A 21,321-nucleotide genomic window follows, 5' to 3' on the forward strand; every position below is an offset into this window, starting at 1 on the left:
CCCGGCTTCTGCGCAAGAGGATTCGTCCTGCGCAAGCGCGCATTGTGGGCAGAGTTTTTGAGTGGTGTGGGTGATATACTCGTGACCTCCGCTTTTTGTCCCTTCACCTTGAAGAATCTCACCTTGACGCCAGGGCTTCGGTTCTTTACCTTTAAGTGAGTCCCAGTGTAGTAATCGTTTTTTAAAAAAACCGAATGCTTTATGTTATTATTTCGGTGTTGCGGTTAGAACGTCACTGCACTATTATGTGTCTCAACTCATGCCATTATGGTACATTATTTTTTAGTTCCATCCATTCATATTACACGTAGGTATGTCTGCATTTTTCATCAGACTTCAGCAGAGTATTTTGAACGGAAATGTGCAGCAAGAACTGTTTAGACAACTTGCTGCTTCCTTACAATAGTTTATATAACATTAAAACATTCAATAAATGCTTTTTTACCCCTGGGGGTCCAGAGATGAACTAGAGTGAAAATGATTGGCAGCAGATGTTTCGTGTTTAATAAATTTAGAAAATCTTCGTTGGAGTCAGTTAAGCAGGGAAGGGACTACTTTAATTAGGGAGAGTTTAGTAGGGGTCATACTTCAGAGAAAAGAGTGAAGATAGGGAATATATAATATGGAGTCTTTTTAACCAATCTGCTAAAATTAACATTATGAAGGTTGAGGCATGAGGAACTGATTCAATTCTGTTCTAACTAGCTTGGGAACTTAAACTTTTGAGCTTCCCAATCCTGTGTTCAGATACATGTATCTGGTCATATACCAGACTTCTGATTATACCCTGAGGGATTCAGGTATCCAGGACCTGCGATCCACTTGACATCCAACATTCGGACTGCCTGATATTTGACTGATAACCTGCCTGGACCAATCCTAGAGCTAAGAATGCAGGACTGATAATTCTCAAGAATGTGCATTTTACTGAAAGTACTCTTCTTCTTCTACACTTAGGAGGTTTTGCCTAGCAAAACTCCCAGTTTGCAAACTCTTGAGCCTCTTGAATAAATCTTTATCACTTATTTCTAGTCAAAGCCTGCAGACTCTTTGTGTTCGTTCTACACCTCTGTTGGAATTCTGGCTCTGACATTTTCCCAGCTCTTGATAAAGTAACCTTGGGAATTTACTTGAATTTCTATGAACCTGTTTCTTAAATGTAAGATAGAAGCAGTGCCAGCCTCACAGGCTTGCCACCTGTACAGTCACACAGCACCTGCGCTTGATTTAATGCTATGCTGTAACCATTTCGAAATAATAATTTATAAATATGTTAAAATTCAACCAAGTAAATTTGAAGATCTTATTGGCCTTAATAAACAATTCATGAATTCAGCAGCATCCCAGCTAGCGATTAGAAGGGTGCTCTAAGAGGTTGTACAAAATCGAAAAGTTGTATAGGAAGAAGTGTGGGCAAGTGAGCTATTAACAAAAGAAAAGAATTATTTTTTAACCAGGATGTCTTCTTTTGGGGAAAAAGGAAAGGCAAGAGTTTTTATAATGCAGATTCTCTCTTCTTTGGGTGAGGGCAGGGAGTGGAGAGGACCCATGTAACAGATTACCTTACTGTTGCTTGACCAGAAAATTCCAGACTGGTTGAGATTACATTTCTGGGAGAGGCTGAAACTGCAATTAGATCAGGCATTAAATCTATGTTTGGTATCACGGGCTTTTAGCATGAGTGACACCATTTTGGGCTTGTGATTTTCTCTTTAACGAACAAAGAGACCCTGTGTCATGCAGGGTCTCAGCTCCCGCTCCCCGCACAAGAACGCAGGATATGGTGAGGCCAAAAAGGAACACCCACAGATCGATGGATAGGGGAGTCATACCACTATATTCTCACCGGCAGCTGGGTTGGAGACACAGGAAGCAGGAGCCCCAATCCGCTTCTCTGCCAACCAACCAACCCCCTAGTCCAGCCACGGCAGTTATATTAGTGGCTAATGACTAACTGGTTACATCTGATGGCCATCCAGCCCCAGCGGATGGCCATCTGATTACAGCTGATGGCCGTCTAATAACTGAGCCAGCACCTTTTCACATGAGGCCGAGAGCCTGGAAACTGTTCTCTGGGACTCTGTCCCCACACCCTGCATTTTTCCTTTTGCATTGGGTCATGCAGATTTTATAGCTGGAACTAGATGGGCATAATACCTATCTTGAAAAGTTTGTAAGAACTCTGTAAGACAATTTCTACAAGAGGGGATATTTAGCCAAGGAGCAGATTTGGTGAGGGGATCAGCGGATGGGATGTTCCTAAGAGAGTAGGGTAATTCTTGCTAAATTGTCCTAACAGGATTCTTGATGCAGGCAGGCCGAGGAAATCAGATATCACTTGGGGGATGAGGAATTTGATCAGATATCAAGGTTGGGGGATTCTGGCTTAACTGACTTGGCAGAATTCTTGTTACACTGGGCCCTTCAAAGACATGCCCGTGGACAGGTCTGGTAGACAAGGAGCTCAGAGGAGCCGAACTAGTGTTTGGTCAAGGAGAGAATCTTACCTTCTAGGATCCCCTGCAATGGATTCTAGAAGCAGTGGGAGGTGTTGGCAATTGGTCTTGGGGATCAGCAGACCCTGCAAGGCAATTAATTCAAGGAGGCCATTACAGATTTTACAGGTAAGGAGAAACTAGGCTTCTTTGGCAAAGGAGGAAGGGATATTTCTACTGGCAAAGGAGGCTCAGCAGAACTTAGGGGTTCACGATCCCAGTGTCCTCCGATCTGCCCATATATTCCCATTCCGTTGAGAGTCTCACTGCTGCTCAAAAAAAAGCCCTAACTTTAACATAAAACCTGAAAAATTTGGAATTCAATTGCAGTGTAATTCAAGGTTAGATTTTGAGTTTGGTTTTTAGAAATTACAGACTTGCAGATATAGGAAGGCAGTCATACAAACTTTATGGTCGTTTACATCACTTTCAACTGAGACTTTAAAGCCCTAAGCTCATCAATTCCTTTCCCCCAGTTATCAAACATAATTAAGAGAAACCAACTAACTCCACTGTATTCCTTATTTCCGCTTAAATATTTTATGAAAGTATCTACTTGTTCCCCCAAAACCTTGCCTTCTGACACCCATTAGATTACAGGTATCCACAAGTGATCATTTTTTGTTAATGCATGCCATGGACAACCAGGATCACCTTTATTATTGACAACTGGTAATCAGTGCTTTTAAATCCAATCAGATCAGATAACCCAAATTCAGAGAACCTATTATTAATGTTTGATTCTCCTGGAAATACTTCCAATATCCTGTCTGTATCAGAGTTTGACCAGAGAAGCAAAACTAGTATGAGTCATATGGAATAAAATATTTATTTTAGGGTTTAGGCCTAATGAAATTGTGAGAGCTGGAGAAAAAAATTGCCTCTGTGTCTGGGTTGGACCTGAAATTGGTGTAAATCAATAGGAGAGCTGGGCATGAAGTGGGGGTGAACAGGGACAAAATGGCACCCACAATGACAAACTGGATTCCCTAAAGATTAACTAAGCTCGTGCATCTGTCTCTTGCTACCTACAGCGTTGATGGTGCAAGTGCTTATAGGAACCATGGTGCAGTGCATTCATCTGGCCCAGGACTCACAGAAACTGAAGAAGAAGGTCCAGAAGTTGTGAAAGAGTTCCACACCTGGCCACTGCCCCACTCCAAGGTGAGCCAGCAGACTAGCAACAATGTGTATGAGCTGCCATAGCCTCTTGTCCTATACTGACCTTCAGAGTGTGATGACTGCGGCTTCACTTCTGCCTTTGAAGTCTTGTACTAAGTTCCCCCGTGGCCAATCCTAACCCAGAACCATATTTGGGAGATAAACAGAATCTGAGATGCTAGAAAGACAGGACATTCAACTGGAACTTTCCAACAGGCATTTGTAAACTTAGAGCTAGAGGTCAAGTTTATGCTTAGATTGGAGGATCATCCCTTTCATGGGGATTCACAAGAAAATCCTTAAATAATTCCTAGCACCCATGGAATAGAGGGATATAATAAATTATGCAAAGGAGACTAAAATTCTTTTTCATATCTTCCCTGAAGAAAAAAAGAATAACATCCACTTAGTTGTTTTTTATTAGAAATCCTGTTTGTATTTTTATTTTTTATTATTTTTTTGTATGTCTATAAATACAATAGAGAGAAATTTGTCTCTTTGTATCTGAAATAAGATAAAAATAGACTTCATCATGGGGACATAATTTTCATTCTGGAAAGTTTTAAAAGGTCAAACTATCCCCATTCTTCTTTGAAAGGGTATCATAGGTTGGGCCTAGAGTACCTTGACTGTAAGGTTAGGGGTGACCCCTTTACCAAAGTGTACCCCAAGAGGGCAGACCCAGCTCTGAGGCTCACGTTCAGACTCTTGAAGTCACCCACCTTTGTTCAGGGGGTTGAAAACTGGGAAAGTTATACATGAATATTCAGGGACATTGTATTTTATAGGAAATTAAAAGCAGTTGAATTATTTTAGCCAGTTTTTATCTCTTGACATTTTGAAATTGCCTTCTTTCTGAAATTAAACATATAAAATCTGGTTTGGCCCAGAGAGGAGAGACATATCTAGATATGGCAGACCCTAAAATAGTCCACATAGAAGGTGCAGACACGTGGCAACTTTAGTCACTCATTGGCTATAATCATGCAGACACGTGGCAACTTTAGTCACTCATTGGCTATAGTCATCACCTGAACAGCTTTATATGAGGCCTGTCCATCACAAGTCAGAGCATCCCAAATCTGGTTTCTCATTGAAGAACCTGGGGAGTTTTTTTGGACACAGATGTTCTCAGGCCTGAAAAGATTCTACTTACTAAGTCTGATGAGGAGTCCTGCAATCTGCCATTTTTTTAAAGATCCCCAGTTGATTCTTATAAACAGCCAGGTTTAGTAATCTATGCTATAAGGAACCCAAAGGTAAACACGAGCCTGTGGAATGAGCCTGACACTAGTTTCCCATCTGTAAACTGAGATATCCTGAATTACCTGGTTTGCCATGGATACAAAGTGCTTAGTTACTAGAAAGGATCTCTGCTGATCTGGTTTGATCACGTGCAAGAGCAAGGAGCTAGGCTGTGGTGTACACTGTACAAAACCGGGTAACTTCTTAAGTAAGAGAAGTATAAAAGGAGACGGGACTACCAGCTGCTTAAAAATGGACACAGCCACAGGCTTGGTAACATAAAGGAGATTTTAGGGAGAAATATGTACACCTGAAGAACAGCAAATATGAAAAATAATGAATATAAAATAAAGTCATTACATTTTACTAAAAGGAGTAGAAATAGTTCCGTTCATCCTTAGAGACATGGGACAGAGTATACCCAATACCTAAGTTTCTCTTTGTTTATGCCCTAGGTCATTATGAACTGAAATGTTTTTTAGTTTTGTTGTAAGTCATACCTTATCCCACTTACGATATTTTTTGCTGTAGATACTAAGGGGCCTGCTCACAAATGAGCACAACTTAGGGCAATTGCAGTCAGCCCTAAATGAAATTAAAATTTGCAAAAATTTTAATGAAACTTCAGGAAAAAAATGTTATTATACCTTTAAACTTGGAGATTAGTCAGTTTGGAAAGAATAGCTTAAGGGAATCAAACATTTTCTTTAGAGAGCAATAACTTCAAATATTAGTGGAATTAACTGACTGACTTTATTCTGAGAGAAATTAACTATTGCTGTTACACAATTACAGGTAACCTACATAACCCTAGCAATTACTTAAATTTTCTACAATTTGTGCCACTTTGAAAAATTGTGGAAAAGAAACAGTATTTTTCTTTTGATTTAAAGAACGTCAACTTTAAAAAATACTTAAATCATCTCTTATTTAAATTGTAAGTCGGAGAAAATAAAAATTAGAGTTTTGTCAACCATCTAGTTTACTTACCCAGGGCAGTTTATGGATCAGAATAACTTGTTTCTGGGTGTTTAATCAGACTACTAGATGTCTAAATTAAATGAACAGTATTATTCACTTCATTGTTTAAGTGGTATGACTGACGCTTAGGAAGCAATTTTTAATTTTTTTTAATATGATTAAATACCTGAAGTCTGTGTAAATGGAAATGTAATTACTCTTACTGTGTTTCCCCGAAAATAAGACTTTACCAGAAAATAAGCCCTAGCATGATTTTTTCAGGGTGCTCGTAATATAAAATAAGCCCTACCATATTTCCTCAAAAATAAGACCGGGTCTTGTATTAATTTTTGCTCCAAAAGACGCATTAGGGCTTATTTTATATTACGAGCATCCTGAAAAATCATGCTAGGGCTTATTTTCCAGTTAGGTCTTATTTTTGGGGAAACATGGTAGAACTAAGTTGCTCTGCATTCTTCATGCATTGGTGGAGTCCAGGGTTCTTTTTACACTGTGTTCTTGTACCTGAACAGTATAATTTGTTCCAATATTACTACTGTCTTTTCAAACAAATTGTACCCAGCCTGAATGTCTTTATGTATTCTTATTTTCATAATTTTCATTACATAAATGAATCTTCTGAGTTATGTAGACAAGTTTCAGTCATAAACATTAAGAACTCTTCTACCTTATTTTGCCCTGCCCTAGTCCTGTTGGCCACTTGTAGTCATTGTTTTTCTAAAATAGTCTCCCAATTAGGTCCAATCTTTCAGAAGGTATCTAAGCATCCTTCCTTCTTTCTTGCCCATTTACCAATATATATATTGAAACTGCTCTGTGTAATAGTAATCTAGACAACTTAAAAGTTTTTGGAACACCATTCACTCTAAGAAATATTATTGCAAAAAAATAAGAACAAGGCAAAGGAACATCACATATTTTTAAAAATTGTTGAAATTTTTGAGATATTGCATTAACACAATGGATTCAGGGTATTTGAAAAAGATCATAGGCATGTCTCGACTGTTAAAATGTCTAATGTGGCATGATTGTTAAAATATATAAATATATATGAGAAAAATAGAAGTATCGTAGTATAGTAATTTTTAAAAAACTATATAAAAGCTAAGTTAGGCTAGGCTATCTATTTTTAAATTACTTAAAATCTATTGGACACCTAGTTTAGGGTACTGTGAATATTTCGGAAGTTTTGTCTTTGGCCTATTTTCTTTTACATTATCTTCTCAGGAATCTGCTTTAGTCCCATGGATATCAGCTTTCATTCTTTCTGAAAAATTTTTCAATATTTTATTTTTCATATTTTCTGGGTTTACTTGTTTACTTTTTTTAAAAAATTGAATTTTAAATTTACAGAAGAGATGCAAGAATAGTGCAAAGAACTTATATATACCCTTCACTCAGGTTCCTGATTGTTGACATTTTGCCACATGTGCTTTATTATTCTGTCTCTTGCATTAATTTTTATACACACATGTATAGAAAGATACACACATATATGATACACTTAATATGTATGGCCATATAGATTACATATACATATATACGGATACACATATTTTTTTCTGAACATACGTGGTTCCTTGTTACTCCTAAATATTTCAGGGATATTTTTCCTAAAAGAGCACAACCATCAAAATCAGGATATGAACACTGATACAGTACTACCATCCAATTCATAGATCCTATCCAAGTTTCCCAATAATGTCATTTATAACAAAAAACAAATCAAAAATACCTTTTCTTCTAGTCCAGAGCACATTGCATTTAATTTTCATGTCTTTTTAAGCTTCTTCTGTCTGGAACAGTTCTTCTGTCTTTCTTTGTCATTCATGACCTTGGCATTTTTGAAGAGTACAAGACCATTATATTGGAAAATGTTACTCAATTTGGATTTGTCTGATGTTTTCTCATGATTAGATTTATAGTAAACATTTAGGGTAGGAATATTATAGAAGTGATTCTTTGTTCTTTTTGGAGTGTCATATCAGAAAGCATGTGATGTTGATTTGTCCTCTTACTGGTGAGGTGAGCTTTGATCGCTTTATCAGGGTGTGGTTTGCCAGGTTTCTGCATTGTAAAGTTACTATTTTTATCTCTAATTAATAAGTAACTTGTGGGGAGATCCTTTGAAACTACGTAAGTATTCTGTTCTTCAACAAACTTTCACCCACTAATTTTCACATCTATCAATGGTTGTTGCCCAAATCAATTATTGTGATAATTGCCAAATGGTGGTTTTTTAACTCCATCAGTCCTACATTTATTAGTATTCTACTGTAAGGGAAGCACTTTCCTTTGTCATTTATTTAGTTCATTCTACATCTATTTATATCAGTATGAACTAATGCATTTCTATTTTATTCCATGAGTTATAATATAGTACTAACATTTATTCTGATGGTTACATTGTCCCAGATTTGGCCAGTGGAAACCCCTGTAAGCTGATCCTGTGTTCTTTTGACAAGTCCCCCTCATTTTTTGAACACTTTCTTACTTTCTGTTATAGCAAGATGTTCCAGGCTCACCTTATGCTTTTTCTACCCCAGCCCTGGAATCAGCCATTTCTCCAAAGAACTATGGTACTGTTTAGAGGAGAAGAGCATTTAGAAACAAAGATCTGGGAGCAAAATATGCGTATTGCTCTAGGGTATTATTGTACTAGGCTTTCTCAGTGTATATACATACACCCCTAAATACTCATGTCTCCCTTCTTTTTCTTCCTTCTTTCCTTCCTTCCTTCCTCTCTCCCTCTCTCTTTCCCTCTCACCCTCCCTCCCCATCTATCTATTTACCGTGTTTCCCTGAAAATGAGACCTAGCCGGACCATCAGCTCCTTAATGTGTCATTTGGGGCAAAAATTAATATAAGACCCAGTATTATATTATATTATATTATATTATATTATATTATATTATATTATATCTGGTATTATATTATATTACATTACATTATATTATATAAGACCCGGTCTTATTTTACTATAAGACCGGGTCTTATATTAATTTTTGCCCCAAATGACGCATTAAGGAGCTGATGGTTCGGCTAGGTCTTATTTTCGGGGAAACATGGTATCTATCTATCTATCTATCTATCTGTCATCTATCTATCTTTTAAAAACCATGAGTTCACACTTATACCTCCAATTCTGAATCAAAATACCACAGAATTCAGTCCAGCCTTTTTTATTTTCCATATTTGTAACTCCCTTCTCTGACAGAGATAATACTGGAGTTCATTATCTTTTTTTTAATTATTAGTTTCAGGTGTACAAAACAACATACTGATAGACATTTACACCCCTCACAAAGTGATAACCCCACCAAGTCTACTATCCATCTGACACCATACATAGCTATTACAATACCATTGACTATATTCCCTATGCTGTACTGGTGTCCATTATCTTCAATACATTGTCTCTTATTGTCTCATTTCAAAGAGTATAGATGGGTAGGCTTGGAGCCGAGAAACAATCAGTGAACAACCAGCACAGCTATTATAGAAACTCTGTTTCAAAGCAATCTATTATGTTGATAAATTTAGATTCTGAAATACTACCTATAGACAGAACATTGGAATGCCTACTTGATGGATTTGATGTACATACAAATTCAATTTCTAAATTATTCTAAACTGATTTTAAAACCTTGACAATCAAATTATATTGGAAATTATAAGCCAAAATTAAGGCTGCTTGTTTCCTATTAGCTGATTTTCTGTTACTTTACCTTTATGCTCATTTTAGTGTAATTATATGAATGTAATGAATGAAGTCTCATAGCATTTTCGATCAGCATGCAATGACAGCAACTCGACATTTGAAGTGTTACAAGTGACAGACTATTTGGTAAAGCTCTGGTAGTAGGATATATTACAAACTACAGTGAGTTCCACAGCGACATCTAGTGTACCCTTTTTGTAAAATTGTTCAGACTCTGGGATATTATTTCTGAGATAGTAGCTTGTGACCTTGTGACTAGTCACTACTTTTATAGTCCTGAAGTAAACAGCCCAATCAAAGTCTGCTTATTAATCCTTATTATGATTTTTTTAGATTACAGTATAAAATGTGGTATTACTTGGGGTTCTCACTGTACATGTTTAAGCTTGATTAGAATTTACTACAGCAGTAGACGCTGCAGTCTAAAAATAGTTATGTTTGGTTGCTTTAAAAATATAGTGTAAAATTTTCAGTTTTTGATGAGAAAATTTGAGAAAGTTTGAATTATCTGTAAATTTTTAAATTATTAACTCTTCAATTCAAAGTTGCCTAACACAAGCTATTATAGTATGAAAATGTTATAGAAAAAACCTTTGTACATAAAAATATTCTGTTTGTGGAATTTTGGGAAGTTAGAAATCACCTGAGTGAAAATATCGAGATATTCTTGACTAATAAAGGAGTAACAAACAATAATAGGTATATGCCTTGGCGTTGCTAACAAACATTCTCGTTAGTGTGGTAAAAGTGCCCAAATAGCTTCAAAGTGACTCATTTACAAAAATAAAACAATCCATGAGTGAACATTTACTGATAAAGCCATATAACTTTTTTCTGTTATATCTATTTGGAATAATCTTAGGAAAAGTGTCACTGCTACTATGATACCTGAAAAAAAAAAACACCTTAGTATTGTGTCTCCAATCCAATTAAATAAACAAAGCTCACTTGAAGTCCTTCTGGCCCCTTAAATCAAAGAAAAAATTTGGCTTGCTCTGGTATCTGATGATGGCAGCCCTCTTAGTTAAGGGATCAAATGCTCCCTTAACTAAGGAGTAGAGTCTAAATGTCTGGAGTTACTTTGTTGTGCCTGGTTTGACATTTCTTTGTCATTATCACAGTAGGAATACACCTTATATTCCCAAGTAAGAATGCCCTTGCATCAGATCTGGATTCAAAATTTCAGCCTCTATTACTAGCTGTATGGCCCCATGAGAATTACTTAATCTGTTTGGGCTTTAGTGTCCTCGCCTGCAAAATGAAGATTTAACCTACTTCCTAGAGATGAACAACTATTAATGATAATAAGCATTCTCATTTAGTTCCTAAAATAACTACTTAGGAACTATTTAGTTCATATTGTTTTACTATAAAGTATATCACTGGGTTTTTGATAGTTAACCTTTATCAATTAAGGACCTTCCCTTCTATTGCCATATTGCAGAGCTGAATTTTTATTAATAATGAATGGATGTTGAATTTTATTGAATGTTTTTTCTGCATCTTTTAAGATTATTACATAGTTGAAGTTATAAGGAACAACATGGTTAAAAAGACTCAGGATTATAAGAGCCCTTGATTTTTGGAGCACAATAAAAATAATTCACAAAACCAGATAAAGCTTGAAAATTTTGTACAGTATTTGTAACTAGAACAAAGACTGTATAGATTTTTCATTTTCATTGCTCTGTAACATTTCGCTGTATGCGGTACCACGATTTATCGTCCGTTTACCATAGACGTACATTTGAGTTGTTTCCAGGTTTGGGATATTATGAGTAGTGCTGCTACAGATATTGTTATGTATGTTTTTGGTGAGCATGTGAACACATTCAGCTGGGTATGTACCTACAAATGCAACTGCTGAGTTACAGACTACAAGATCTTCTATTTTAGTGGAGACTTGTTCCAGGTAGTTCCCACTTTAAACTTCCACGCAGGAGAAGGTTCACTTGCCTCTTAGCTTCACGAAACCTAGGTATTCTGTTTTTTCCTTTTAGCCCTTCTCTGTGAAGTAGTATGGCATTCTGGCTTTAATTTGTACTTTCCCTACTAATTAATGAAGCTGACCATTTCCCTATTTACTTATAGGACATTTGAGTGTCCTGTTTTGTGAAATGCCTAAGTCTCTCACCCATTGTTCTTTTGGTTGTATGCCTTTTTTTTTCCTTAAGATCAATTTTTAGAAATTCTTTATATATTCTGGATATGAGCCCTTTGCCAGACACATGTATAGCAAATATCTTCTCCCATTCTTTGGCTTTCCTTTCCACTCTCTTAATGGTGTCTTTTGGTGAACAGAAGTTCTTAATTTTACTAGAGTCCAATTTATGAATTATTTTGTTTATAGTTAACACTTTTTGCATCCTTTTTTAAAAAGCTTTATCTCCTCAAAGTTTATAAAGATATTCTTTTCCTATACTTTCTTGAGAAATCTTTATAGCTTTATCTATTTCATTTAGAGGACAATCCACCTGGAATTTTTAGATGATTCTGAGGTTGGGATCAAGTTTAATGTTTTTCCTTAAGGCTATCCACTTGACACATAATAAAAAAACCATCCTTTCCCCATTGCACAGCAATATCATCTCTGTCATTTATCAGGTGACTCTGTTCTGTTCCAATGGCCTGTTTGTCTATGGTTGGCACAAAACTGCAGTTTAAATTTCCACAGCTTTATAATAAGTCATGTTATCCAGCAGTGTGATTGTTCAGCGTTGTTCTTCTTTAAGATTGTCTATTCTTGGCTTTTTGCATTGCCATCTAAATTTTGGAATCGGCTAAATCAAAATTTTGTGGGGTAGCCGGTTAGAGTGTGGTGCTGATAACATCAGTTGGTTAGAGTGTCGTGCTGATAACACCACGGTTGCCGGTTCAATCCCCGCATGGGCCACTGTGAGCTGCGCCCTCCTTAATAAAAAAAAAAAAAAAAAAAATTGTGTCAATTTTTATACCAAAACACTGCTGTGATTTTGATTGGGATTACAGTGAACTGGAAAAAAATTAACATCTTTATATTAACTCTTCCAATCTATGAACATGTTATTTATTTGGATTTTTTTTTTTTCAAAATTAGTGGTTTCCAGTAAAAGGTCTTTGACATTATTTGTTAGATTTAGTTTCTCATTTGTGATACTGTTTTTTAAATTTATTTTTCAGTTATAGTTGACATTCAGTGTTACTTTTATTAGTTTCAAGTGTGCAGCCTAGTAGTTAGACATTTATATAATTCATGCAGTGATACATTTGTGATGTTTTTGATATTGTAAGTGGTATTTTTTTCAGAATTTCATTTTCTGTTTGTTTATTGCTGATAAACAGCAACACAACTAATTTTAGTGTGATAACCTTACATTCAGAGACTTTGCTAAATAAATCTATTAATTCTAATAGTTCATTTGTAGATTCTTTTGTATTTTCTACATATATAATCATGTCATATGTAAACAATGAGTTTTATTTCTTTCTTTCTAGACTTTTATTTATTTTTCCTGACTTATTGTTATTTAAAAACTCCAGTACAATGTTGAATAAAACTGGTGGTGGTGGACATCCTTGTCTTACTCTTAATTTCAAACGGAAAGCTTTCAAAATTTTGCCACTCAGTAGGATGTTTGCTCTAATCACTGATTATGCCTCACAGGTTTTTCATAGATTGTATCTTTATTATCATTCAGGTCGGAATATTTTTTTAATTTCTGTTGTAATTCCTTCTTTGATTCATAAGTTGTTTGAAAGTGCATTGTTTAATTTCCAAGCAGTTGAAGATTTTCATGATATCAGTCTTTATTGATTTCTAGCTCCATTGCATGTGGTCAAAGAATATACTATAAAATATTTCAATCTTTTAAAATTTGGAGGTCTTGCTTTATGGCCCAGCATGTGGTCAATTTTGATTAATGTTCCAGCTCCAGTTGAAAAGAATGTGTGTGGTAAGCAGAATTCGGACTCCCATGACCTTCCTCTGCTGATGCTCATGGGTGGATATGTTACATTACGTGATAAGGGGATCTTGCAGATGTAATGATTAAAATAGATTATCCTGAATTATCCAGATCGGCCCACAATAATCACTTGAGCTTTTACAAGCAGAAAAGGCAGGCAGAAGAGGAAGGCAGACATTCAAAACGTGAGAAGGACTTGGCTTACCTTGCTGGCTTGAAGATGGAGGGGGGACAGGTGTAAAGCATGAGAAGGAATTGAATTCTGCCACAACCCCAAATGAGTTTAGATGCAGCTTCTTCCCCCAAGCCTCCAGTAAAAACATACAACCCTGCTGAATCCTTGTGTGAGGCCCTAAGCGGAGAACGTGGCTAGATCACACTGTACTTCTGGCTCACAGAAACTGTGAAACAATACATGGGTATTGTTTTAAGTTGCTAAATTAATGGTAATTTGTTATGGTAGCAATAGCAAATTCAAACAACAATAATATGCATTGTCTTTGTCGTATAAGGTGTTCTATAGTTGTTACCTCAGTTACCAATTTTTATATAAAACCTAGTTGCTTAAAACCACATAGTGATGATCCAGACTATATAAAGAACTGTTACAACTCCATAAGAAGACAAATAACTCCCCAAATCAGCAAAAGATTTAAGCAAACGGTTCACAAAAGACAATCTACAAATGCCCATGAACATGAAAGGATGTTCGACATCACTCATCATCTGGGAGAATACAAATTAAAACCACAATGAGATGTTGCTATACACCTACGATAATAGCCATAATTAGACTGTCAATACTAACGGCAGTACTTTCTGATAGGACTGTAAATGTTATAGCCATTTTGAAAAAATTACTGCATAATTCCCTTCTCTGTTACTCTTCCCCACAAATTCTAACTGCCTCAGAATCTTTGAACTTTGATCTCTGTGTCCTCAACTAACCAGAGACCACTGCTCCGCTTTGGGTTCACTCTGCTTTTGTCACCAGCTGGAAAGCACTGTAGGAAAAAAGGGCAATTGTACGGTTCACTTTGTTTCCCTTTGTCAGGGGTCACAGACATGTACTGTTATCTAATGTCTGAAAAAAATGTTTCATATATTTTGCTTAGTTTTCTAGCTGTTTACAATGGGAGGACAAATCTGTTACCAGTTGTTGTCAGGGCCAGCAGCAGATGTGAAAAGCAATGGTTTCTCACTAATAATAGACAACTTATGTGTTACGAAAGATACTATAAACCAATTGAAAGAAGCTAGGAAAAACCTGAAATGTAGGCATAACATAAAATATTAAAAAGATCAGACCTTTCAATAAGGACCAACCTGCCCAATTACCAAAGACAGGCAAAAATACAAATGGGCAATGAATGAAAATGACCAATAAATAGATGAAAAGCTACATTAGTGTTAAATTAAGTTTCTCAATCTCTTTAATAAGAAATGTTTTTACTTGTTGAGGTTCAAAGTAAAGTGAACCAAATCTGAAGTATATAGATTGATGAATGTTTACATACGTATATATCCATGTTGTCCACCACCTAGATCAAGATACAGAACATTCTGTCACCCTGAAAGAATCACTCAGGTTCAGCTAATATCCATCCTTCGCCGAGGTGGGCACTATTCTGACTTCTATCACCATAGAATATCTTTGCCTGTTTTGCTACTTTAGGAATTCTGAATGGAATCATACATTAAATACTTTTGTCCCAGGCTTGTTTATCCATGTTGTTACATGTAGCTGTAGATTGCTTACATCGTGTAGTGTTCCATTATAAGAGTATTCTACAGTTTATTCTCCTGTTGATGGACATGCGAACGATTTCCAATGGGAATATAATTAATAAAAACTGTTAGGAGCACTTACTAACTAGTCTTTTTTTGTGGATATGTTTTCATGCCTCTTGAATATACAACTGAGTGGAATTGCTGGGTTGGGAGGATTAGCATTAGTAGGTACAGTAGTCTTATCTGCAGGGGATGCGTTCCAAGACCCCCAGTGTGTGCCTGGAACCACAGATAGTACTGAACCCTATATGTACTGTTTTTTCCTATACGTACATACCTATGATAAAGTTTAATTTATAAATTAGGCACAGTAAGAGATTAACAATAACTGATAAAATAGAACAATTGTAATAATATGCTGTAGTAAAAGTTATGTGAATATGGTCTCTCTCAAAACATCTTATTGTGCTGTCCTCACCCTCTTCTTGTGATGATGTGATGATGAAATGCCTGTGTGATGAGATGAAGTGAGGTGAATGAGACGGTAAGTAAAATAAGGATGGCTGGAGTCCAAGCACTGCGATACTGCCACAGAGGATCTGATAACTGAGATGGCTAAGTGTGACTAACGGGCGGGGCGCACATACAGTGTGGAGACGCAGAGGGATGAGTCCTGTCCTGGGTGGGACGGAGCAGGACGGTGCAAGATTTCATCAGGCAACCAAGAACATCATGCAATTGAAAAATTATGAGTTGTTTATTTCTGGAATTTTCCAGTTACTATTTTCTTACTGGGTTGACCATGGGTAACTGAAACTGCGGAAAGTGAAACCACGGATAAGGGGTGGGGGACTACTGTACTGCCAAATAGTATTCCAAAGTAATTTTGTAAGCAGTGTCCGTTGCTCCATTAGCTTTCGAGTGCAACGCCTTAACCACTCGATCACAGCCTCCATGAGCTTTCTCAAGCTTGATGTCAGTCTCTAGCCACATTCTCAAGTGTTTTTTTGGATATTCCCTTTTGTGAAGGGATTTTTCAAGTTTTTGTTAGTTTTTATTTGGGTTGTCTTTTTCTTCTTAATTAATGAGACTTTTTAAACATTCTAATTAAGTCCTTTGTCAGATATATTATGTATTGGGAGTATCTTCTGCCAATTCTTTATTTCTTAACAATGTCTTTTGATTCACACTTCTTAGTATGAAATCCAATTTATCAATTGGTTAGTACTTTGGGGATCTTATTTTAAGAAGTGTTTGCCAACTCTAAGGTAAGGAAGATATTCTCATGTTTTCTTTCAGTCTTTCTGTAGCATCCACTATCGGCATAGTTTAACGGGGAACCAGCCTGCAAAGCAGAATGTGCTGCAGCGGTCCAGCTTCAGCATCACAAAGCAGACTATGGAAAAGTATGTGTTTGGAGTTAAGAGAATAATTGGTACAAGGAAACTTACCAAAACTAACTCAAGAAAAAAACAACAGTATTATATCTATTAAATACATTAAATATTTTAAAACTTCACACCAAGAAAACTCACTAATGAATTTATCAAAAATATAAGGAAAACATCAGGCCAATCTTGTACTCTCAAAGAACGGAAATATATGAATCACTGCTCAACTTGTTCCATGCAATTCTGCAGGGAAAGGATAGTTTTTCCAAAATAGTGCTGGAATTATTATAACTCCTATAGGGAAAAAAAATTAACCTGGACCCGTCACTCACACTACGCACAAAGATTAACTTGCAGTGGCTCATTAACCTAAATGTGCAAGCTAAATCAAGCTTCTAGAAGACAACATGCTCCTTCCTGTGAATCTTCACCCAGTGATGCCTCTTCTCCGTAGCGACTGCAGTTCTTTCACTGCTCAGTAGCTGAATCCAGGGTGATGTCTTTGTGCCCCGCCTCCCCTTTCAGCTGGCAGCATCCCCTCTCTTCAGAGGTCTGAGTTTCAGCCCCAAAGGGTCCTGCTCTAAGATTCTAAGTTTTAATAATTCCAACCTCTTCTCTCTGTTTTCTCGACCTTAGATGTTGTAGCTGCTGCTGCTGCTATGTCCATAATACGTCAAAATTCTCGTTACTCTTAGTTACCTACTCAGTAGCTTTATGACTGGTTAATAATTCTTTAAATTATTTCTGTACAAATAACTGGTGTCACATTTCTCTCTCCTGCTTAGAATCTGATACATTAAGAAAGTATCCAGAACATACAAAGAACTTCGACAAATCAGTATGAAAGACAGGCAACTGGCACATATGCAAACCTTATTACCGAAATAAGTTTTATATGCACCCACCAAAGAACATACACAGAAATGTACGTGGCAGCATTTGTGGTAATAGCCGAAACCTTGAAGCTACTTAAATGCCCATTATAAGTTAAATGGATAAATTATGCTATATCCGCACAACAAAATACCTTATAACAATGACAATAATCTACCACTCGAGTACATCATGTGATTTTATTTATACAGCAGCAAAATTGGGGTGAGGGGTGGAATCCCAGAATCCATGGTGTTATGTTAGGTAGGGAAAGAACTAGAAGAAAGATGAGTCTATGGGGGAACTGTGTTATTGATCTGTGTGCTGGCTGTATGGTCTCTCGTTTTAGAAACAAACCCTTCCTTGATGTACTGCCAACTCCCAAGTTGCTGCCCTATTCTCTTACGGCTGTTTACACTTCTGTCATTAACACTAAAATTCTCACCGAAGTCACCTGATTGTAACTTTAGTAGACCTTACTTCCCTGCCCACATTTTACTCAATGTAACTTTGACCATTCTTCAGTATTTTTTGGGGTTTTTTTTATGGCTACATTTTTTTTTTAAGTGTTTTGCTTCAGGACCCAGCAGCTCCAAGCCAAGTAGTTGTTTCAGTCTAGTTGTGGAGGGCGCAGCTCACAGTGGCCCATGTGGGGATTGAACAGGCATCATTGTTGTTAAGAGAACCGCGCTCTTAACCAACGGAGCTAACTGGCTGCCCCTGACCACTCCTCTTAAAATGCTCTTCAATGACACTGCATTCTCCTGGTCTTCCTTCATTATCCATCCCTTAAGTACTGATACTCATCCTTAGGCCTTTTTCAAATCTGGATATTCTTACATCTTCCCATCACTTGGAATGTATCTATTTGCTATGGACTCCCAACTATTTCTAGTTTCTCTACTAAGATTCAGAGTTAACTGAACAGCCAACAACGGAAGTCCATTTGGATTTAGTCATAGTATCAGTGTAACTATATATGTCAAGTATTGTGTTAGGTGCCCGAATTTCTCACAAGGATATCAAGGTATTCAAACCCAAAGTTTATCTTCTTTCCCCCATATTTAGTCTTCCTTTGAAATTCTTTCAGTGACTGGCACCATCTTCCACTAGGCCAATGAAGTTAAAAACCTCTAGGTAATTTTTCAGTTATCCTTCTCTGACATATCAAGTCTGTTGAATTTATCTCTGAAAGGTAACTCAAACCTACCTACACCTCCAATTTTATTGCTATCCGTTCATATTTCATATACAATTTTTTGAAATGAACAGATCAATTCTACAGAAATGTCCATGAATTCCAAAGCAATACTTAACATTGTCCCCAATGCTATGTAGCACGACCAAATTAAATCCAGTCGTGCCCCCTCATCTGCAGTATCACCTTCTGTGGTTTCGGTTACCTGCAGTCAACCAGTCTGAAAATATTAAAAGTCCAGAAATAAACAATTTGTGAGTTTTAAATTGTGCGTTGTTCTAAGTAGTATGAGGACATCTTGCACTGTCCCACACTCCCACGTGACGTGAATCATCCCCTTGTCCAGCGCATCCACGCTGTACACGCTCCACACCTGTAAGTCACTTGGTAGCCACTTCAGTTATCAGATTGACTGTCACCATATTGCAGTGCTTGTGTTCAAGGTAGCCATCACAATGCCTATACATCACTCGCATCACGTAGGCACTGCATCACCTCACAACGCAAGGGTGAGTAGTCTTGTCAGAGACCACATTCTCATAACTTTTATTACAGTATACTGTTCTAATGGTTCTATTTTATCGTTCATCTCTTACTGTGCCTAATTTACAAATTAAACTTTATCATAGGCAAGTATGTACAGGAAAAAGCAGTATACATAGGGTTCAGTATTAGGAGCGGTTCCACTTGGGGTCTTGGAACGTATCCCCTGTGGGTAAAGGGGGACTACGGTATCTGTATAATCCCCCAGATTAAGATAGCTGTGATAGCCAAACTACAAGAGGAGCCCCAACCATCCCTGCCTCCTGGTATTCACCTGTATACTCCCTTCCCCATTTTGAGTTGACCTGTAAGGCCAATGGAATCTGGCGAAGGTGATGGTATGTCATTTCTAATATTAGGTTGTGTAAATGCTGCTTCAATCCTGTGCCCCTTCTTTCTTGCATTACTCTGAGAAAGCCAGCTGTCATGTCATGAGGGCACCAGGTAACCTGTCTCCAGCCGACAGCCATTAGGAACTGAGGCCTGCCAACTACTGTGAGCTTGGAAGATTTTGCCCCACTTGCGGCTTCAGATGGCACTGCAGCGCTGGCTGAGTTTTATTACAAAGCCATGAAATCTTGAGTCAGAACCACGCCGCTAAATCACTTCCTTGACCCATAGAAAGTGCAGTGATTGTTTTAAGTTGCTGCATTTTGAGGTCACATAGCAATAGGCAACTTATTTCTTCTCTCAAGTCACAAGATGTGATAGACTATAATTTGTTACTAGGACAAATAAAACTGCTTTGCAATTTCAAATTACTATTACAAGATCAATGTGTTCAATTCTGGACAATAAAGTCAATAGAATTCTAGTCTAAAAGCATATGATCAAGTTGTATTTTCATCATCAGCTTTGGTTTATTCCAAACAAGCTCTGACAAATATTTGGTTTTGACTTACAAGGGTTAAACATTACTAGTTTCTTGGGGAGGACTCCATGCTCCAGGCCACACCCCAATGGGAACCTCAAATACAGGCCCATTAAAGGCTTTCATTACCTTCAGATGAGCTGGTATTGAGGTGGAAGAGAAAAAAAAGTACGTTAAAAATGAAGTAAACATTTCTTGAAACTTCTTCCAGATCAGTTGGTCTTCTTTCTGGAACATCTCTTGGAGCAGAAGACCCTGAACCCCAGAACTCTGCAAAGACTTGAAAGGCCATACCACCTCCCTCAGCAGGACAGAGGTTCAACATTGGTGCTGTGAAATCATTGTTAAGCACACATACACAAAAGCGTACAGAAATGTGAGGATTCCTTCAGGAGGATCAGGCCATGGGCACATACCTGTGTGGGGAGCTGATGGTGAGGCAGGACGCCAGGCAGCAGCAGCTTGCCCGAAGTTGCTCTGAGCTGCCAAGGAGCAGAGAGATAGATGCTCATCCCAGGTGGTGGCCAAAATGTTAGAGAGGAAAGAGCGCAGCGAGGTTCTCCCTCATAATGTTGTAGACCTGGTGGGACCAGGATGGCATTGACCCTGGACATTGAAGGAAGGATTAGAGGGCTGCTACAGCCATCAGCCAACAGCAGGGTCCACATCTTAGTGCTTCTCTTCCGGAGGCTGCTCTCAGCAGAGCACATGTGAAAGGGACATCCTCATAAACAGTCTCCATTGGGTGGTAGGGCTTTTGTCCTCACCCTGAACATGCCACCTCAATCAAACACTGAACCTGAACTGGGTCTCTTCTAAGAGTTTAAGACAGTTCTTTCACACAAATGATTCAAAGATATGAGACACGTCAAAAAACCTGAACATTTTGTATCAGTCCCCTCAGCATATGGCTGCATTAGCTATTTCTGTAATTCCAGAAAGTCACAGAATTTCTGTGTTCTGGGACTAGTGAACACCATTTGATGTTCTCTGGGTCACTTCAGAAAGAGTTTGCAGAATTCTTTTGATTGATATGTCTATTAGATTTTTCTCAAAATTTTAGCACCCTTATGTAAAAGTATAGAATAAGAATCTAAGATGTATTAATATTAAAAGGTAATGTAGTAAAAAAAAATTACTGATTTCTCTCAATAAGATAAAGAACAA

At 37.3% G+C, this 21,321-nt stretch overlaps 1 long non-coding RNA gene across 1 annotated transcript; it reads left to right on the forward strand.

Annotated features, from left to right (window-relative positions):
* Positions 1 to 38: 38 nt before the first annotated feature.
* LOC117028132 (uncharacterized) lies at positions 39 to 21,321 on the forward strand. Its single transcript, XR_004424084.1, has 3 exons — positions 39 to 155; positions 3,530 to 3,659; positions 20,366 to 21,321. It is a non-coding gene; the product is annotated as an uncharacterized LOC117028132 (long non-coding RNA).

The sequence above is a fragment of the Rhinolophus ferrumequinum genome, chromosome 10 (genome assembly GCF_004115265.2).
Source record: "Rhinolophus ferrumequinum isolate MPI-CBG mRhiFer1 chromosome 10, mRhiFer1_v1.p, whole genome shotgun sequence".
NCBI lineage: Eukaryota > Metazoa > Chordata > Mammalia > Chiroptera > Rhinolophidae > Rhinolophus > Rhinolophus ferrumequinum.